This window comes from Nansenia antarctica, assembly GCF_963989245.1.
Source record: "Nansenia antarctica genome assembly, chromosome: 8".
Lineage (NCBI taxonomy): Eukaryota > Metazoa > Chordata > Actinopteri > Argentiniformes > Microstomatidae > Nansenia > Nansenia antarctica.
Window position 1 is genome coordinate 54,941,073 of NC_137678.1, and position 20,000 is coordinate 54,961,072.

General features: G+C 45.4%; 1 long non-coding RNA gene across 1 annotated transcript in view; it reads right to left on the reverse strand.

Annotated features, from left to right (window-relative positions):
• Positions 1 to 12,844: 12,844 nt before the first annotated feature.
• LOC308163594 overlaps positions 12,845 to 20,000 on the reverse strand; it is a 13,103-nt gene continuing 5,947 nt past the window's right edge. Inside the window, exons 3-4 of the long non-coding RNA XR_013937621.1 lie at positions 18,293 to 18,397; positions 12,845 to 14,871 (exon numbers count right to left, since the gene is read on the reverse strand). This is a non-coding gene — a long non-coding RNA (uncharacterized lncRNA). The remainder of the gene's footprint in view (positions 14,872 to 18,292; positions 18,398 to 20,000) is intronic.

Genomic DNA, 20,000 nt, shown 5'->3' on the forward strand with positions numbered 1-20,000 from the left:
TACAGGATACATCTGAGAATGGTCACATTTCCGCAGCCCCGTCTGTTAACATGATACCAGAACTACTGATGGGCCAGAACAACACATTATGGATTGCATCTTTAAAATGTATCAAAAGATGTGTTAAAACATTAAGCCAGGTTGTAAGCCAGGTTATACATTTGAGTTTTCTTGATCTTTTTGTCTGGTATCAGGTTCTTATCATCGTTGGCCAATCACAAAGCTCTCAGCCCTCTCCTCAACCAGAGGGGCGTACACACTGGCCTTAAATGAACTTGTGTTCTGTCCTCAGCCCTTTCCCTATCTGTACACCTGGAAAATGTCTCTTTGCAATATTTCAAACACATCTGATCCCACCGCAACAGTTCAAACTAATCGTACAGCTTCCCAACGTTTTGCCCTGAGTTGTGGAACCCATCAAGGTTGCCCATTAAGTCCAATCCTCTCCAAACTGGTTAAGCAGAGAGAGAGCTGCTGGTAGAGAGGTTGTTGGGTCTGAAACATACAGTTAGGTCCCTAAATATTTGGACAGTGACTTAATTTCCATAATTTGGGCTCTGTATGCCACCACAATGGATTTGAAATAAAACAGTGGAGATGTAATTGAAGTGCAGACTTTCAGCTTTAATTCAAGGGGTTGAACAAAAATATTGTATGAAACGTTTAGGAATTGCAACCATTTTTATACACAGTCCCCTATTTTCAGGAGCTCAAAAGTAATTGGACAAATTAACATAATCATAAATAAAATTGTAATTTTTAATACAATGACTGCCTGAAGTCTGGAACACATGGACATCACCAAATGCTGGGTTTCCTCCTTTGTGATGCTTTGCCAGGCCTTTACTGCAGCAGTCTTCACTTGTTGTTTGTTTGTGGGTCTTTCTGCCTTTAGTTTTGTCTTCAGCAAGTGAAATGCATGCTTGATTGGGTTGAGATCAGGTGATTGACTCGGCCATTGCAGAATATTCCACTTCTTTGCCTTAAAAAACTCCTGGGTTGCTTATGCAGTATATTTTGGGTCATTGTCCATCTGTATTGTGAAGCGCCATCCAATCAACTTTGCTGAATTTGCCTGAATCTGAGCAGACAGAATATCCCTACACACTTCAGAATTCATCCGTCTGCTTCTGTCTTCTGTCACATCATCAATAAACACTGGTGACCCAGTGCCATTGGAAGCCATGCATGCCCATGTCATCACACTGCCTCCACCGTGTTTTTAAGTTAATTTGGCCACTCATAATGTTCCCGCTATCTCTCTGATGGATTTTTTTGGTTGTTTTTGCAGCCTAAGGAAGGCCTGTTTCACTTGCATTGAGAGCTCTGTTGACTGCATGTTGTGCGTATACAGCAACATCTTCCAAATGCAAATGCCACACTTGGAATCAACTCAGACCTTTTACCTGCTTAATTGATAAAGAAATAATGATGGAATAGCCCACACTGGCCCATGAAACAGCTTTTGAGTCAATTGTCCAATTACTTTTGGTCCCTTGAAAAAGAGGGAGCTACATATTAAAGAGCTGTAATTCCTAAACGCTTCCTTCAATTTGGATGTGAATACCCTTACCCTAAAGCTGAGAGTCTGCACTTTAAGGCCATATTCATTATATAACTGTAACTTGAAGATGTTTTGGTAAACAGTTCAAATAACAAAAATGTTCTTTTTTCCACTTTATTATTTGTTTTCTTAGAATGATAATAATATATCATATTATACTATAGAATGATAGAATGATCATAGAATGATAAAAATGATTTAAAAAAATATAATGAAGGGATAAAAAAATAAAATAAATATTATACTGTTTTATTTATTTTTTCCACATTCTCTGTGTCCAAATATATATGGACCATCTTTCTAACTGTATAGAAAAAGGTCATCAGCAAAGACACTTTATGTTCCATACCCCCCCCCCCCCCCCCTCCAAATACCAGCATATCTACATTGTTACGGAGGGCAACTGCAAGCGGTTTGATAGATGGGATCCATATGGGGATATAAGATAAACCAGCATAAAAGTGAACTGATTCCAATTAATAGAAAAGCAATAAACCTAGACTTTAATGACATCCCATTTCAAATGGTAGAAAGACAGTTCACTTACTTGGGAGTAACAGTCACACGGAAATGTAAAAATCTCTTTAAAGAACATTTCACGACTCTACTGAATCAGGTTAAAACATTATCACTGCAGTCGTCCTCTCTTGCATTGTCCCTTGCTGGACGAATAATAATAAAATGAACATACTATCAAAATGTACATATTTATTTTTTGTGTTTTAAACTAGATTCAATTATCTCCTCATATATTTGGTAAAGTAAAGGAGCAGAAATGAGCAGGATGTTAGTCCAGAGATTTAAGGAGACGGTGGCATGGGGCTCCCTATCATCCGCCACTATTCCTGGGCTGCCAACATTCGCTGGCATTCGTTTTGGAAACGCTTTTACCTTCAGCCTAATAGCCCAGAATGGATATCTCTGGAGCTTAAATCGTGTCAGGGTATTTAGCTCCCAGCACTGCTTGGTCCACTGCTCAATTACTCTTTAAATCAATAGACCCAGAAGGTGTGGGCCCGCTTCAGGAGGACCTTTGGCTACGGGGACTTCTGTCTTATTACACTTCTGTCGTTTAGCTCGGCTGCTTCCAACCATCTTGTCGCCCCGTCCCGACACGATTCAGTCTCTCAGGATTGGCACAGGAAAGGCATCAGATGGTTTAAAGACAAGTTCAAAGATAACTGTTTTATCTCTGTCGACCAGCTGTCTGAGAAATCTGACTTACCCAAAATACTTTTTTTTTATATACTTACAGGTCAGGCACTATGTGCTCTCTATTTGACCGTGTTTTTTCAGGTTACATTAGTTAGCTTCTATCCTGATATCACCGCCACTTGTGAAAATGCCAAAACAATGATGCTACCCTTATTCATCCCTGGATAGCTCTGTTTGGTTCTACTGGTGAAGATGATCCTCATCTGACCTCTGCAGAGCGCCGTATGGTGGCGTTCACCTCCGTATGGTGGCCTTCACCTCCGTATGGTGGCCTTCACCTCCGTATGGTGGCATTCACCTCCGTATGGTGGCGTTCACCTCTGTGTGGTGGCGTTCACCTCCGTGTGGTGGCGTTCACCTCGCTCTGGGCCAGGGGGGGTGATTTTGCTCAAGTGGAAGGACGCTGCCCCGCCCACACTGTGTCAGTGGTTTGGAGACATAATGTCATAATGTCCTGCCTTAACCTGGAGACATAATGTCCTGCCTCTTAATGTCCTGCCTCTTAATGTCCTCTTAAGGTCCTGCCTCTTAATGTCCTGCCTCTTAATGTCCTCTTAATGTCCTCTTAATGTCCTGCCTCTTAATGTCCTCTTAATGTCCTGCCTCTTAATGTCCTCTTAATGTCCTGCCTCTTAATGTCCTGCCTCATAATGTCCTGCCTCTTAATGTCCTGCCTCTTAATGTCCTGCCTCTTAATGTCCTCTTAATGTCCTGCCTCTTAATGTCCTCTTAATGTCCTGCCTCTTAATGTCCTCTTAATGTCCTGCCTCTTAATGTCCTCTTAATGTCCTGCCTCTTAATGTCCTGCCTCTTAATGTCCTCTTAATGTCCTCTTAATGTCCTGCCTCTTAATGTCCTGCCTCTTAATGTCCTCTTAATGTCCTCTTAATGTCCTGCCTCTTAATGTCCTCTTAATGTCCTCTTAATGTCCTCTTAATGTCCTGCCTCTTAATGTCCTCTTAATGTCCTCTTAATGTCCTCTTAATGTCCTCTTAATGTCCTGCCTCTTAATGTCCTCTTAATGTCCTCTTAATGTCCTGCCTCTTAATGTCCTGCCTCTTAATGTCCTGCCTCTTAATGTCCTCTTAATGTCCTGCCTCTTAATGTCCTCTTAATGTCCTGCCTCTTAATGTCCTCTTAATGTCCTGCCTCTTAATGTCCTCTTAATGTCCTGCCTCTTAATGTCCTGCCTCTTAATGTCCTCTTAATGTCCTCTTAATGTCCTGCCTCTTAATGTCCTCTTAATGTCCTCTTAATGTCCTGCCTCATAATGTCCTGCCTCTTAATGTCCTGCCTCTTAATGAATGAATGAATGAATGAAAAACCTTTATTGTCCCCAATGGGGAAATTTTGTTGTCAAACAGCTGTTTAACTAAGCTTAGTTAGGGCAGACAGAAAACATTCAATAAATAAATAAATAAAACAGTGCAGGCTCAATAAGTGCAAGATAAAGTGCTCAAGTGCATGTAGTCCAAGTAGCGGTCTTAACGGCCTCTCAGCTCCAGGTCTCCCCCACCCTGCAGGGCCTGGTTGTAGAGTCGGAGTGCAGCTGGAACAAAGGACTGTCCAAATCTTTTTGTACTTTGACGGGGGAGAACAAATCTGTGGCTGAACTTGCTCCTCATCCCCGCCAGCTCGCAGTACATCGGGTGGGAGGGATTGGCCAGCATGGCCGCCAGTTTTTTCCCCATCCTCTGTTCTGCCACCACCTCTAGGCTGTCCAGCCCGGTCCCCACCACAGAGCTGGCCTTCTTCACCAGTTTGTTTAGCTTCGCAGCATCCCTAGCACAGATGTTTCCACCCCAGCAGGCCACGGCGAAGAACAGAACGCTGGCAACCACCGACTGATAAAACATTCGCAGCAGCTTGTTGCAGACGCCGAAAGACCTCAGCCTTCTCAGGAAAAACAGTCTGCTCTGCCCTTTCCTGAGAAGAGCCTCGGTGTTGTCAGTCCAGTCCAATTTGTTATTAATTTGTACTCCCAGGTACCTGTAGGAGTCCACCCTCTCGACTTCCACCCCCTTGATGGTGATGGGGGCTGGGGTCCTTCTCTTCCTCCTAAAATCCACCACCAACTCCTTTGTTTTGCTGGTGTTAAGCAAAAGGTAGTTGGTGTCGCACCACTGCACAAAGCTCTCCACCAGGGCCCTGTACTCCTCATCCCTGTCGTCTGTGATGTAACCGACGATAGAGGAGTCATCAGAAAACTTCTGCAGGTGGCACTGGTCGGAGCTAAACTGGAAGTCAGAGGTATAGAGGGTGAAGAGAAAGGGTGACAGAACAGTTCCCTGGGGTAATGTCCTGCCTCTTAATGTCCTCTTAATGTCCTGCCTCTTAATGTCCTCTTAATGTCCTGCCTCTTAATGTCCTGCCTCTTAATGTCCTCTTAATGTCCTGCCTCTTAATGTCCTGCCTCTTAATGTCCTGCCTCTTAATGTCCTCTTAATGTCCTGCCTCTTAATGTCCTCTTAATGTCCTGCCTCTTAAGGTCCTCTTAATGTCCTGCCTCATAATGTCCTGCCTCTTAATGTCCTGCCTCTTAATGTCCTGCCTCTTAATGTCCTCTTAATGTCCTGCCTCTTAATGTCCTCTTAATGTCCTCTTAATGTCCTGCCTCTTAAGGTCCTCTTAATGTCCTGCCTCTTAATGTCCTGCCTCTTAATGTCCTCTTAATGTCCTCTTAATGTCCTGCCTCTTAATGTCCTGCCTCTTAATGTCCTCTTAATGTCCTCTTAATGTCCTGCCTCTTAATGTCCTCTTAATGTCCTGCCTCTTAATGTCCTCTTAATGTCCTCTTAATGTCCTCTTAATGTCCTCTTAATGTCCTCTTAATATCCTGCCTCTTAAGGTCCTCTTAATGTCCTGCCTCTTAATGTCCTGCCTCTTAATGTCCTCTTAATGTCCTCTTAATGTCCTGCCTCTTAATGTTCTCTTAATGTCCTCTTAATGTCCTGCCTCTTAATGTCCTCTTAATGTCCTGCCTCTTAATGTCCTCTTAATGTCCTGCCTCTTAATGTCCTGCCTCATAATGTCCTGCCTCTTAATGTCCTGCCTCTTAATGTCCTGCCTCTTAATGTCCTCTTAATGTCCTGCCTCTTAATGTCCTCTTAATGTCCTGCCTCTTAATGTCCTCTTAATGTCCTGCCTCTTAATGTCCTGCCTCTTAATGTCCTCTTAATGTCCTGCCTCTTAATGTCCTCTTACTGTCCTGCCTCTTAATGTCCTGCCTCATAATGTCCTGCCTCTTAATGTCCTGCCTCTTAATGTCCTCTTAATGTCCTCTTAATGTCCTGCCTCTTAAGGTCCTCTTAATGTCCTGCCTCTTAATGTCCTGCCTCTTAATGTCCTCTTAATGTCCTGCCTCTTAATGTCCTGCCTCTTAATGTCCTCTTAATGTCCTCTTAATGTCCTGCCTCTTAATGTCCTGCCTCTTAATGTCCTCTTAATGTCCTCTTAATGTCCTGCCTCTTAATGTCCTCTTAATGTCCTGCCTCTTAATGTCCTGCCTCTTCTTCTTCTTCGGCGTATGGGTAGTTGTTTTTCCTCTCCACTCCACCAGGCTCGGGGCCGAGGGGCTACCCTTTTACCACCCCGAGACCTGGTTGAGGGGCTCACCCGGGCTATATTTCTGGACACCCCTCCAGAAGCCACGTCATCGTCTCGTCATCTAATACCGACAGACCATGCATCCCGTTGGGTGGGTGGTACACCGGGCAATCCAGGATAATATGGTCTGCGGTTTGGTCCTCTGCGCCACACTCGCACGACGCATTTGGGGCCAAGCCCCATCTGTGCATTGATGAGCGGAAACGCCCGACGCCGGTCCGGAGACGATTGAGCCTCACCCAGGATAGCCTTGGCAAGTCCATCCCGAGGGGCTCAGCGCCGGCGACTGGGATGTGGTCGCGGAGTTTGGAGGTGTTAGCCTCCCACTCCGCGCGCCACATATAATCCGCCCATCCTGCCGCACTGATGTTGAGATCTCTGCATTGCTGCCTGAGATCCTGTGCGGCAGGCACAAATGGGTGTCTCGACTTGAGACGCCGGGAGGGCTCCGCTGTTATAGTGAGCCTATCATGGAGCAGATGGTTATTAAGCTCCACGGCCCGGCAGGCGAGACGTGCTGTGGCTCCCATGCGGCGGAGGCCTGCGGGCTGGATGCCTGCTAGGATGGGAAGGTTGTCCACGTGGGTAGGACGCAGGCATCCTGTCACAATGCGCAAGGCTTCGTTTATAGGCGAGTCGATGAGGCGGGTGTGGGCACTGCGACACCATACTGGGGCGCAGTATTCACTAGTTGAATAAACGAGGGCTAGGGCTGCCGTGCGCAAGGTCCTTGCGCCGGCGCCCCAGCCCGAGCCAACCAGTCGCCTCATCAACGCCACACGAGCTGTTAACTTCTTGCGCAGTGACTCGAGGTGTCGGCGAAACGTGAGCGTCCTGTCCAATGTCACGCCGAGATAGATTGGCTCAGCGGAACATGGCAGGGGAGTTCCATCTAGGTGTACTCTAAGCTCACGTTTAGCCTCCCTGTTGTTAAGGTGGAAGGCAGCCGACACCGTCTTTGCCTCGCTAAGCTTCAATCTCCATTTCCGGAAGTATGCCACTAGTGTCTGCATGTCCTGGCTCAGAATCCCCTCCACAGACTGCCAATTTCCAGCAGAGTACACCACTGCGAGGTCGTCTGCGTAGGCGTACTTCCGCGAGAGTGTGTTGGGCAGGTCATAGGTGTAGATATTATAGAGGAGGGGGGCCAGGACCGATCCCTGAGGGACGCCGTTCTTAAGGCGTCGAAGCCTGCTTAGCTGTCCGCGACCGGTGGTGAGGGTAAAGCTGCGGTTACGGATGAGCTCCTGCCTCTTAATGTCCTCTTACTGTCCTGCCTCTTAATGTCCTCTTAATGTCCTCTTAATGTCCTCTTAATGTCCTGCCTTAACCTGGAGACGCTGTGCTTCTCTGTCAGTGGACCTCTGTCAGTGGAGATTGTAGAGGACCTGGTGACCCTTTACCACATACTTTCATAACACCTACATGGTACAGCATGTTGGGCATTCCAGCTCATCCCTTAATATAAAAAACAACACTTGACTCCATGGAAATAGCTTTTTTTTCACAAATTAATTATATATATATATATATGTACAGTATATCTATATTGTCATATTATTTTATCCATTAACTTCTAGACATTGGGCCTTATTTTTAGATGATCAAGGGGATTGGTCGGGGTGGAAGGGGGTCTTACTCATTGTCATTGTTTTTAGTGTTACTTTTATATATACTGTACATACTGGTGTGTTTTAGTGTTATATATACATACTGGTGTGGATTCTGTAACAATGTGAATATATTTGCTCAATCCTGACAAGCTCAGAAAAAAATCAACACTAATATTTTGAAAAGAAAATCATATTTGAAACAAAGGAAGTTGATGGTGAAATCACATACAAACATCTATGGCCCAATTTTCCCCCAACAACTCTTTCAAAAACCCAATCAAGTAATCTAAACATTCAACATTCATCCCTGGGAAAGGTTCATTATGAATGTCATCTTTCCAAACTGAGTTGATATTCATATTTTATATTTAATCTTTCCTACGATTATTAGAGTTAGGGTTAGGGTTATTACATTATTGATCACAATAAAAGATACATTTTGAAGTAACTGAAAGTCTTCCAATTCAAATCCATGTTCGTTATTTATATGATCAGCTACTCCTAGACCATAAACAACATGTCTGGAATAAGGAGACTTTTTATGGGGCTTATGTTTATGTGTATTTGTGTGTTGCAGGGTGTTAAATATTGTACATTTGGAGTAATTATCACACAGTCAGAGAACCTGTATTTGTCACATTTTTTCTTATCAAATTTCCGTTTGTTGGTCCAAGAAGTTTTCCATGATGTCCTTTTTAAAAGGTGTGTGAGAACGTTCTCAGTTATCAGTGGAGAGACAGGTGTGACTGACACACGCATGCACGCGCGCACACACACACACACACACACACACACACACACACACACACACACACACACACACACACACACACAGAGACAAATGCACGCACGCACGCAGCAGGTTCAGGCCTACTGTTTGTATAAAAGGCCCTCAGTGTGAAGACTGCACTCAAGAACACAGGAATCGTTGCATAACGCAAGCTTTTATATATCCTTTTATTAACATATTGTTATATCTAGACATTGTAACCCCATTCGATACGGTCAACCATTACCTACTCATTCACAGGTTGTCTGAAATAGGCCTGGATCAGGCTTCATGGTTTGACATTTATTTTCAATAAAATAAGTGTACTAGACTGTGCATTAACTGACGGTGTTAAATCAGGTTTTCAGGGTGTAGGGTTACCCAACCCTAACCCTGTAAAATGTCAATCCCACCTGGCAACCCTGCTAGTCACGTAAAAGTCGCATTAAACGCGACTTGACAGTTCAGACGGGGGCACGTTGCTAAATATCAGACATGTATCCGCTATAATACCACCTCTGAACGCGACCCAGGTCAGATTTTAAAAAGTCAGATTTCATGTGACTTGCGCTGTTCACACGGTCATGCATAAATTAGACCTGAGTCACACGTCGGCCCAAAAAATCTGATTTTGGTCACATTTCACTGCCGTGTGAACGAAGCCTAAATGATTGTAACTTGCATTTACATTATGCCGATGACACTGTTGTTATGTATGCTATAACGTTACCATTGAATAAATGGTAAATAAAAAATAAACTCGTTGTCACATGTCAAAGGTACATTATGATGGAAACGGATGGACAGTCATTGATTGAATCAAAGAAAATGATTTTAATAATTACCACTCTTGAGGGAGGGTGAAGACCAACAAACAAACAAAACAAAGGCACATCACCCTTCCACAGGGGAAGACTGATAACAATAAAAAAGAACTAAAGAGAATAACAAATAACCATGCTGTGCAGACAGGTAAGAAGTGTTCTCTGGTATTTTATACTCTGAGCATCAGGTGCAACCAGCACCTGAGGAACAACACAGCTGTTAGACATCAGGTAATCACAGACACACACAGGACAGACCCACAGACCCACACCACACAGGACAGACAAGACAGACAGACAGACAGAGTGTGTGTGTGTGTGTGTGTGTGTGTGTGTGTGTGTGTGTGTGTGTGTGTGTGTGTGTGTGTGTGTGTGTGTGTGTGTGAGGGTAAACCCATGAAGATCCATCCAGACAAACAGACAAACAGACAGACAGACAAACAGACAAATTGACAGATACCCATGTACTCACATATCACATATGCTCTTGCCCACACGATTGCTTAGGCTATTTCTGAGCTACAGTCTACATGTACTGTACTGTCCTACAGAAAGCATTTGTTTTACTGAAATTGGTACATAACACTGGAAAAGCCAAGTACAGTATATGTTCTTTTCCAAATCACAAAAAAAAAAAATGGATCTGATAATTGATGCATTTATGTACGTTGGAGCAGCCGCCACTCTGAAACCCTTGATGCTATTTATCTTAGAGCCCCTCACTTTATCACAGATGATAACCTTGTTTATACAACAGTTAGTTCCGACCAAGTAATTTGATTGGACAAGAGGCATTCCATGAGTGCTGATATACATACAGTATAACAGCACTGGGACTTTTAACTATAGGTATCACTCCGAAATGACCGTTAATACAAAGTAGCTCGCCTGCAGGTGTTTGTGTTCAGGTTACTAGGCAACAGTCCTAGGCAACAGGAACTATTTTTTGTTGACGGAGCCAAAATAAATGATTAAATGAACAAACAAATCATAATCTGTTGTCACTTATTACTGTTAACTAATAAATTGCGCTGTAGAATTGTTGTATAAACATACTCCCTCTCCATTACTGCCTTTTTATGTACAAATCCCTAATGGATAAACGTCCCGCTTACAATCGATACATTTGACTAAGCAAGTAAATCATAAATTCACCAGACCAACACCCATGCCACATTCAAAGTCACTTAAATCACCTTTCTTTCCCATTCTGATACTTGGTTTGAACTTCAGCAGATGGTCTTGACCGTGTCTACATGCCTAAAGGGGCCTGTGAGGATATATCTGATATTCATTTAATTAACCAAGCTATTGTTATGCTGCTAGAAACTATTTTCTTCGCCACGTCTTAGCCAAAGTAATGTTAATACATAACGGTTTGCTTTCATAAATCCTTATACCGTGTCTTCCTCAGATTGTGTTCCAGAGAATGAGTAAGTTGGGGCAAAAGTTGCCAGGAGAATTAGTTAAAAAGGCTTAGGGACAAATGTTTCTATTCTGGTTGTGTATATCACACAAAATATGTTAGTTTTACTGAATTGGAGAAGAGAGAAGTTGGGTTTGTGAGTGACAAGGCTGGCAGAAAGACAGGGACACAGAAGGAAGCTTGATGGCTTATGAGATGTAAAAACATTATTAAAACGAGCTAGGCTATAATACCGAAGGAATGAAATAGTTTCAGCCCTCAACAGTATTGTATCACCACTCCAAATCATAAACCTTACAACTTTCCATCAAAATGCTAATAGGAATCGCCCCGCAGCAGTTTTAGGGTGGATTAGGCAACAACATTAATCCTGTGACGTGAAGCCTTCCTCTCTCCCCATCTCCTCTCAAGGTGAGTGGGCTGATGACAGGATGACCAGGATGGGCTAATGACCAGGATGACCAGGATGGGCTAATGACCAGGATGACCAGGATGGGCTAATGACAGGATGACCAGGATGGGCTAATGACAGGATGACCAGGATGGGCTAATGACAGGATGACCAGGATGGGCTAATGACCAGGATGACCAGGATGGGATGGGCTAATGACAGGATGACCAGGATGGGATGGGCTAATGACAGGATGACCAGGATGACCAGGATGGGCTAATGACAGGATGACCAGGATGACCAGGATGGGCTAATGACAGGATGACCAGGATGGGCTAATGACAGGATGACCAGGATGACCAGGATGACCAGGATGACCAGGATGGGCTAATGACAGGATGACCAGGATGGGCTAATGACCAGGATGGGCTAATGACCAGGATGACCAGGATGACCAGGATGACCAGGATGGGCTAATGACAGGATGACCAGGATGGGCTAATGACCAGGATGGGCTAATGACCAGGATGACCAGGATGGGCTAATGACAGGATGACCAGGATGGGATGGGCTAATGACCAGGATGACCAGGATGGGCTAATGACAGGATGACCAGGATGGGCTAATGACAGGATGACCAGGATGGGATGGGCTAATGACCAGGATGACCAGGATGGGCTAATGACAGGATGACCAGGATGGGCTAATGACCAGGATGACCAGGATGGGCTAATGACAGGATGACCAGGATGGGCTAATGACAGGATGACCAGGATGGGATGGGCTAATGACCAGGATGACCAGGATGACCAGGATGGGCTAATGACCAGGATGACCAGGATGACCAGGATGACCAGGATGGGCTAATGACAGGATGACCAGGATGGGCTAATGACCAGGATGACCAGGATGGGCTAATGACCAGGATGACCAGGATGGGCTAATGACAGGATGACCAGGATGGGCTAATGACAGGATGACCAGGATGGGCTAATGACAGGATGACCAGGATGGGCTAATGACCAGGATGACCAGGATGGGCTAATGACCAGGATGACCAGGATGGGCTAATGACAGGATGACCAGGATGGGCTAATGACCAGGATGACTAGGATGACTAGGATGACCAGGATGGGACGGCTGTGTTAGTCCACGGTGGCGCTGGGGTGGATGAAGATGAGGTGTCCCAGGGACGTGGTCTCTCCGGCCTCCAGTCAGCCTGGGAGGTGATTGGGCTGATGAATAACCACAGGGGGGAAGAGCTCACAGGCGCCCTCTAGTGTCTACTGTGAGAACCGACCCCTGCTGCCCTCACCTTACATCACCGGCTCTGGACATGGTATCACATGACCTTATCACATGACATGGTATCACATGGTCACATGACCTTATCACATGACCTTAGCCTGAATGAACACAAACCAGTAGACTGAGGAGATAGATAATCAAACTTTTATTAAATGACTTCATCTTCTGTACATGCATAATGTAATGGGGAGAGAGATGTGTGTGTGTGTGTGTGTGTGTGTGTGTGTGAGTGTGTGTGTGTGTGTGTGTGTGTGTGTGTGTGTGTGTGAGTGTGTGTGTGTGTGTGTGTGTGAGTGTGTGTGAGTGTGTGTGTGTGTGTGTGTGTGTGTGTGTGTGTGGTGTGTGTGTGTGGTGTGTGTGTGTGTGTGTGTGTGTGTAGGTCTATGTCAGGCGATGAAGGAGGGGTTTTATTGCGCCTCCCCCCTGTATAGTCTGCAACCTAAACATCTGATGTGGGCTTGACAGAGTGTGTGTGTGTGTGTGTGTGTGTGTGTGTGTGTGTGTGTACAGAGTACATGATGATGATGCAAGAGCTTCACACTTGTTTCAGCACAACATGGGCCTCTCTAAGGAATGCAAAGATCTAAATACAGTTAGGTAGAACGACACGTCTCTTCAGCCACACCGCTGTCTCCAGTAAACAAAAGAGATGCATTTCCAAAAGTATGTTCCTTCAGTTGATTTGGTTATCATACAACACAATGCACTGCAGTAGCTTACTCTATAAATTGTGCTCATCATATATATACCAGGAGCAGCTACCAATCTATCAATATTGCAAACAAAAACGTATAATTGTAAACACTTTGATTTACAGATGAAAAATGCATTTCATAAGATTCCACATGTGTCACTACAGGCCAGGGTGTAACCCCGCAATGTCTCACCACCAACAACTACAGTGTTTGTTTTGTTTATTTAACACTAAATGGTCGACATTAAAATGGCTAAAACATAGTATTGATGAAAGACTTTGCTTGCTTTGATGATTTATAACGGGGGATATATACTGTATGTCATTAATGATTCAGGTTGTTTTTAATACACCACCTGGATTAAAATGTACCAAGTAAAGATCAGGAACACGAGAGTAAAACTGGCGATGACACAAGCAGAAAGAAAAAGCACCAGGCTTCTTATCCCCTGGAGAGGAGGGCTAATGTGTTCTCCAACAAAGACGTGCTACTGTGAAAGGCATTATGTCCACTTTGGCTGATGGCTGATGGCTGATGGTAGCGTCAGTAGCAGTGACTTTGAATTTGGTCTAAATGACCCAGGCTCCTTCACAGCGCCGCCCTGCAGAGGGTCTAAATGACCCAGGCTCCTTCACAGCGCCGCCCTGCAGAGGGACAGAAGCTCCAGACTGAGAGGAAGGGTAGTATGACTGGAGAGAGATGATGACACATGGTGACCAGCCCAGGAGGCACAGAGAAGCTGCTCCATGTGCCCTGGGCTTGTGTACATGAGTCAACAGATCATAAGTCGACTGTTCAGAGACCTTTTAAGACCTTTTAAGACCTTTTAAGGTCCGAAAAACAAACATCTCTCAGGTGCTTGGTGATGCTCCGTGTACATTCAATTTCATTTCATTTCCGTATTTTTTTTTTATTATTCTTTTTTTTTTAAAGATTTATCAAAAAATGGCCTAAATGGTCTAAATGGCCTATGTACAACACATTTACATTAAATATACCATCACAGAAACTCATAGAGACGATCCGTTCAACAGCATGGGGCCTAAACAGGACTGGAGCTGTCAGTGGCCTCACCTCCCTGCAGAGCTGAAGCCTCCGCAGAGGGACACACTCAGGCTGAAGCCTCCGCAGAGGGACACACTCAGGGTGCCAAACTCTGACAACTATTCTGCTTCAGTTCCTCTTCCAGAAAAGCAACACAAAGAGAGAGACGGAACCCGACACAGATAAAGAACATGGTGCTGGACTGGGCCCCTGAGGGGGTCGAGAGTGTGAGAGCAGGGGGGGTCCTGGGTAATCCCCTTGGGGGACGCTCTGTTCAGGGGGGTCGGCTGTTCATTTTGGGAGCCGGGGGGGGGTGGCCCGCGGAGGTTCTACCTGGTCAGCTGACCCACCACCTTCAGGAGGGTCTTGTTCTCCTGTTTGAGCTGCTCGTTCTCGTCCTCGATGTCGTCAAGGTCCTGCGGAAACAAAACCACAAAGGACACGTAACTCAACATCAGCCATGTCTCTGCGTGCCAGACGCATGAATGTGTGACACGGTCTGGTCCATTTGGGCCACAAGTCGGCAACCAATCAAAATGTTCTGACTTTTATTTTGAAACACGGAAATACATTTCAACATTGTTGAGAATCACAACACAAACTCGCTAGTCAAGCCAAAATACTGCAACAACGCAATGGATTGGGTGAGTAATCCCCACTGCTACCTAGTTAACTAGAACACTACTTTACATTGTTAGCAGCAGGCTCACAAAACAAGCTGTGTTTAGTTGACTAGCAAGTGTGTCATTGATTTTCAACAACGCTGAAATGTATTTACTTTATTTTTTGGAAAGAAAAGTCTGAACATTAAATCGGCTGCTGGCTTGCGGACCAATTGACCAGACAGACCGTGTCACACAACACTCTTCAATCTCTGTTATCTTGGAGTAGCTGGTCAGGACAGAGGATAATTGGGGAGTGAGGGAGCTAAAACGGAGAGAGCTCCACTCCCGGGTCTGCCCCTTCAGCGGAGACGCCTCGATAATAACAAATTAAACATTAACAGCTTCAATTAGCTGCTAATGAGGAGGCCCGTTCGCCACGGTGGTGTGGTCTCATCACAGCGCTGATCCAAGTCAACTGACACTTCTAATTTCCTGCTTTTTCCATCACCGCTGGCGACAGGCCATCGCCAGGATCCGGCTGCACTTGTCGGAAACTTGAAAGGCAAAAACGGTACGAGAGTCGAAGCCACTAAGGTCACAAGGGGAGCAGACACGGTACGGCTACAGAGCAGCTCGACACCTGAGCTCGAGACAAGGGGGAGAAACATTCCATATTTATGGATTTATGGTCCTCTCTATACGGTTTTTCTTCTGGCCTCCAGCCTATAATTTTTTATCACGTCAAGAATTTACTACTTTATTAAGACTCTATTATTAAGAGAAAACCAAACCCCCCGAAGCCAAAACAGCCTCCTACCTGCACCTGCTCTCATCTCTGCTCTACGCCAGACAACCCCAACCCTAACCCTAACCCTTCATCTCTGCTCTGCGCCAGACAGCTTCTGGTCTTATTTCTTCAAGCGTACCCAGTGGCAGACGTCCTTCAGGGGTCAGCTGCGTGTCGGCAGTTCATCATCACAACCTCATCTAGGACCTTGCTCCAAAACAGACTTGTGTAGTGAGTCATGGTCCAGTCTGCCGCCGTGGAGGAGACGAGACGCCAGACTGGATCTGCTCTTATCTGCTGCCGTCCCATCAGCCCCGGCGGTGGTCACTCCGCCTGATGTTTCTGATCGCTATCGCCTTGGCGATTGTCCCCATAGAGAGAGACCTTCTCTTATGACCGACTTCATGTCAATGTGACGCTTCCAGCCTCCCCCCTCTCTAACCCCACAGTGATATTGCCTCCTCCGTATCACCAGACGGCTGGTGGGTAGTATCGTAATGAAGAGATTTCAAGATTAAATAAGATGACACTCGTAGGTCTTGAAATGTGCAAAACAACACTGACCGCTGTATCTGTTGGCCAGGCCGAGCTCGTCTTGTTTAGATTGGAATGCCATGTTGAGGAGAGCTGTAATCTTTATTTTCTGAATATTTTGGGACTTTAAAGGCTTTCAGCGCCCCCGCCCTCTCCACCCCCACTGAGTTTCCCTGCTGAAATGCCAAAAACAGAGCCGTGTTTTACCGCCAACCCCGTGACCCAGAAAGGAGGGAGCAAAGGTTGGGCTATGGAGAGAGTTTGTTGACAGTCTGGCAGCGATGGATAGGCTTCTGAACCACTATGGGTCCTGTGTTTGTTAGGGGACCAGCTCTGTGAGTGTCCATGACCCCTTGACCCCTGACCGTTCACCGCAGTGTCAGGGAACAGAGACCCTGAGCTCTCTGCTAAGACAAACAGACAGACAGATATGAGGCCTACTGGTGGGGTGTTCTCCTTCTCCAATGTCAGGAGGCAATGATCTCTCTAAACCCTCCCCAGCCTGGGAGCCAGGATCACCTTCCTCAGAAAATAACTTGAAAACAACCACAGAGGAAATTCGGGGGCTTCTCCTGTGCTGAGGTCCCTGTGGTTACTTGGGAGATGTGGTACACAATGTTAGATGTCCAGTACGGGGCCAGGGGAGAGATATTGGCTGGCGTTTGGGACACCACAGGTCAGTCTCTAGTACCCATAGGGAAGGCTGCAGTATGTGCCAAGCAAAACCCTCTGATTGGTCTCTACGGTATATAGGAGCTGTCTGTCTTTTACATTTGGACATACTGTTTCGTCCAGTGAGTCTGTGGATGCGGAGCAGAAATGTAGTAACCCACCATTAACCCTAACACTAACCCTAACACTAACCCTAGATAACCCTAACCCTAACACTAACCCTAACCCTCACCCTCACCCTCACCCTAACACTAACCCTAACCCTCACCCTCACCCTCACCCTAACACTAACCCTAACCCTCACCCTAACACTAACCCTAACCCTAACCCTCACCCTAACACTAACCCTAACCCTAACCCTCACCCTAACACTAACCCTAACCCTAACCCTAACACTAACCCTAACCCTCACCCTAACCCTAACCCTGACTCATGATTGATAGAATCACATATGAATGAAACCCCTGTGGTTCAGTCATCACGTCTGTGGTTCAGTCGTCACGTCTGGCTGGATGAGCTCTGCAGATCGAACCGGTCCAAGGCCCGGCAGGGTTGACGACCACGATGAATTTGAACATGTTGATCAAACACCAATCAGGTCCAACTCAGAGGCTGGGCTGCAGGAGATAATGACGGGGACGAGGCTTTTTGGGGGAGCTTGGGAGAGAGAGAGAGAGAGAGTAGCTCCAAGCGGCGGATAATTGTAATCTTCTGCTTATCCGAGAAGCAGCTTTACAATATCAAGCTGATTGCCTGCAGATAGCGAGGTGGTAATTCGGAAATCGTTTCTATTTAGTCCTCGGCTTCACCAGGCACAGCTGTGTGAAGCTACGCAGCTCCCAGGTTTTCCCAGCTCTTTCGCAGTGCATCCAGTAACTACACATGACAGATGGGCTTTCAACTGACAAACTAGGGAAACAAGAATCTACCGCGGCAGTACGGAGTTGTACCAGTAGACCAGTAGAAGTATTACAGCAGAGTGGTGTTACAGAGTGATACCTGTACCTCCCATAGAAACGGCAGTTTGCTTACAGAGTTACAGGCATAGGTGTTTCATAGGAAACATATTTACTGTTTGAAGATTGAGATAATGAAGGTAATAAAAGAACTAAAATAACTCAATAAGATAAGCGATTTAACAGCTAAGCCACACCCTCTCTGCCCGCTCAAATCTTAATGTGGGTGGCACTGGACACTGGCACTGAACACTGGCACTGAACACTGGCACTGAACACTCACTCTGTTCAGCAAGTCAATCTCTTCCTTCAGCTTCCCGATCAGGTCGTCTTTCTCCTGGTGGGCCTTAAGCAGCCTGGCGGTCTCCTGCCTCTCTCTGGCCAGCTCCTGAGGACAGACAGACAGACAACTCTATTAACAGCTCCTGGGGACAGACAGACAGACAGCTCTATTAACAGCTCCTGGGGACAGACAGACAGACAGACAGCTCTATTAACAGCTCCTGGGGACAGACAGACAGCTCTATTAACAGGACAGGGAGCAAGCACTAAGCCATGTGTACAATAGGCTTAGAGAGAGGAGTATTGTTTTAGGTCACCTGTCAATACAGGTCATTTGGGTATGAGAGAGAGAGAGAGAGAGAGAGAGAGAGAAAGAGAGAGAGAGAAAGAGAGAGAGAGAGAGTGAGAAAGAGAGAGAGTGAGAGAGAGAGAGTGAGAGAGAGAGAGACAGAGAGAGAGAGACAGAGAGAGAGAGCAAGAGAGAGAGTGAGAGAGAGAGAGAGAGACAGAGAGAGAGAGCAAGAGAGAGAGTGAGAGAGAGAGAGAGAGAGAGAGAGAGAGACTTGTGTTTCTATTCCAGAATTATGGACTCCAACAAATCTGCCTTTCCAACTGAACTTTCTTATTGTTTCCATGGAAACCCATCTAGCACCAAGAAAAGATGAAACATAATGTCCATAAGTAGCCTCCATTAATCTCTTGGCCCACTCGATATAGCAAACAACAGTTTTAGGATCACTGAATACTTGAATTGGGTTTACTGTCTCGTCTGCCATAGGCTACTGGGTAGGCTAAATGATACACGGCTTGTAAACAAACTTACGTTTTAGGACGTTTTACGTTTATGTTCAAAAGCAAGGACTGTGTGATCATCTAGTTAAATGTAGTTATGTGTTTTTAGCATGTTGATGTTCTATCAGCATGTTGTGATGTGCTAAACATGCAGTTAGATGTTCATAGCGAAGTTCTTTTTTAGCGCTAGCTATTAGCAGCTGTTTTGCCTGTGTTTTGATTCAGAGCGAGTTTCTCCGCTGTTTGGTTTGTGGAGCAACATTCAAATATCTTTAATATTCAGATTTCAATGTATGACACGTCATTTGAAAGCTTACAATCTGCACTTTCATAATCTGGAAAAAACAGAAAAATGACCATGAGGACATGAGGACTTTATAACCAGACCCTGTCACACACAACAAATAACATAACACATTCCTCTATAGTATAAGAGCTGTTGCAGAAAGAACAGTATAAGAAACACACTTTTCTGAAAGAAAAATAAAAACTAACCACCCTAGAGACCACCCTGTGTTCAAACTCGCCTGTGAAACCCTTAACTCACAGACGTTGTGGCAAGTTAAAGTAGTCGTCTTTCTTTCTCAGACTGAGAGCTGGAACCATGGGCTGTTTCATAAAAAAACTATGTTTTCTTTTTCATCCCTGGCTGAACAGAACACAGGAGTTATTGCAGCCGAGACCAGGGCCATAGCAGCTTTAAGATGAGCAGCCTTAGCTGGGCGGGCGCTGAACCAGGTAGCATAGAGGAATTCATCATTTCTTAAAATAACCCTGGATACGTATCAGGCTGCTGATAGATGCTCTTAAAACATTTATAGTGAGCCGAGAGCCATACAATATCAAAGAGCTCCTTAAGACCTTCGGTTCAGCCTCGCCAAAACACAAGTGGAGACAACGCAGGGTGTCTCTTCAAG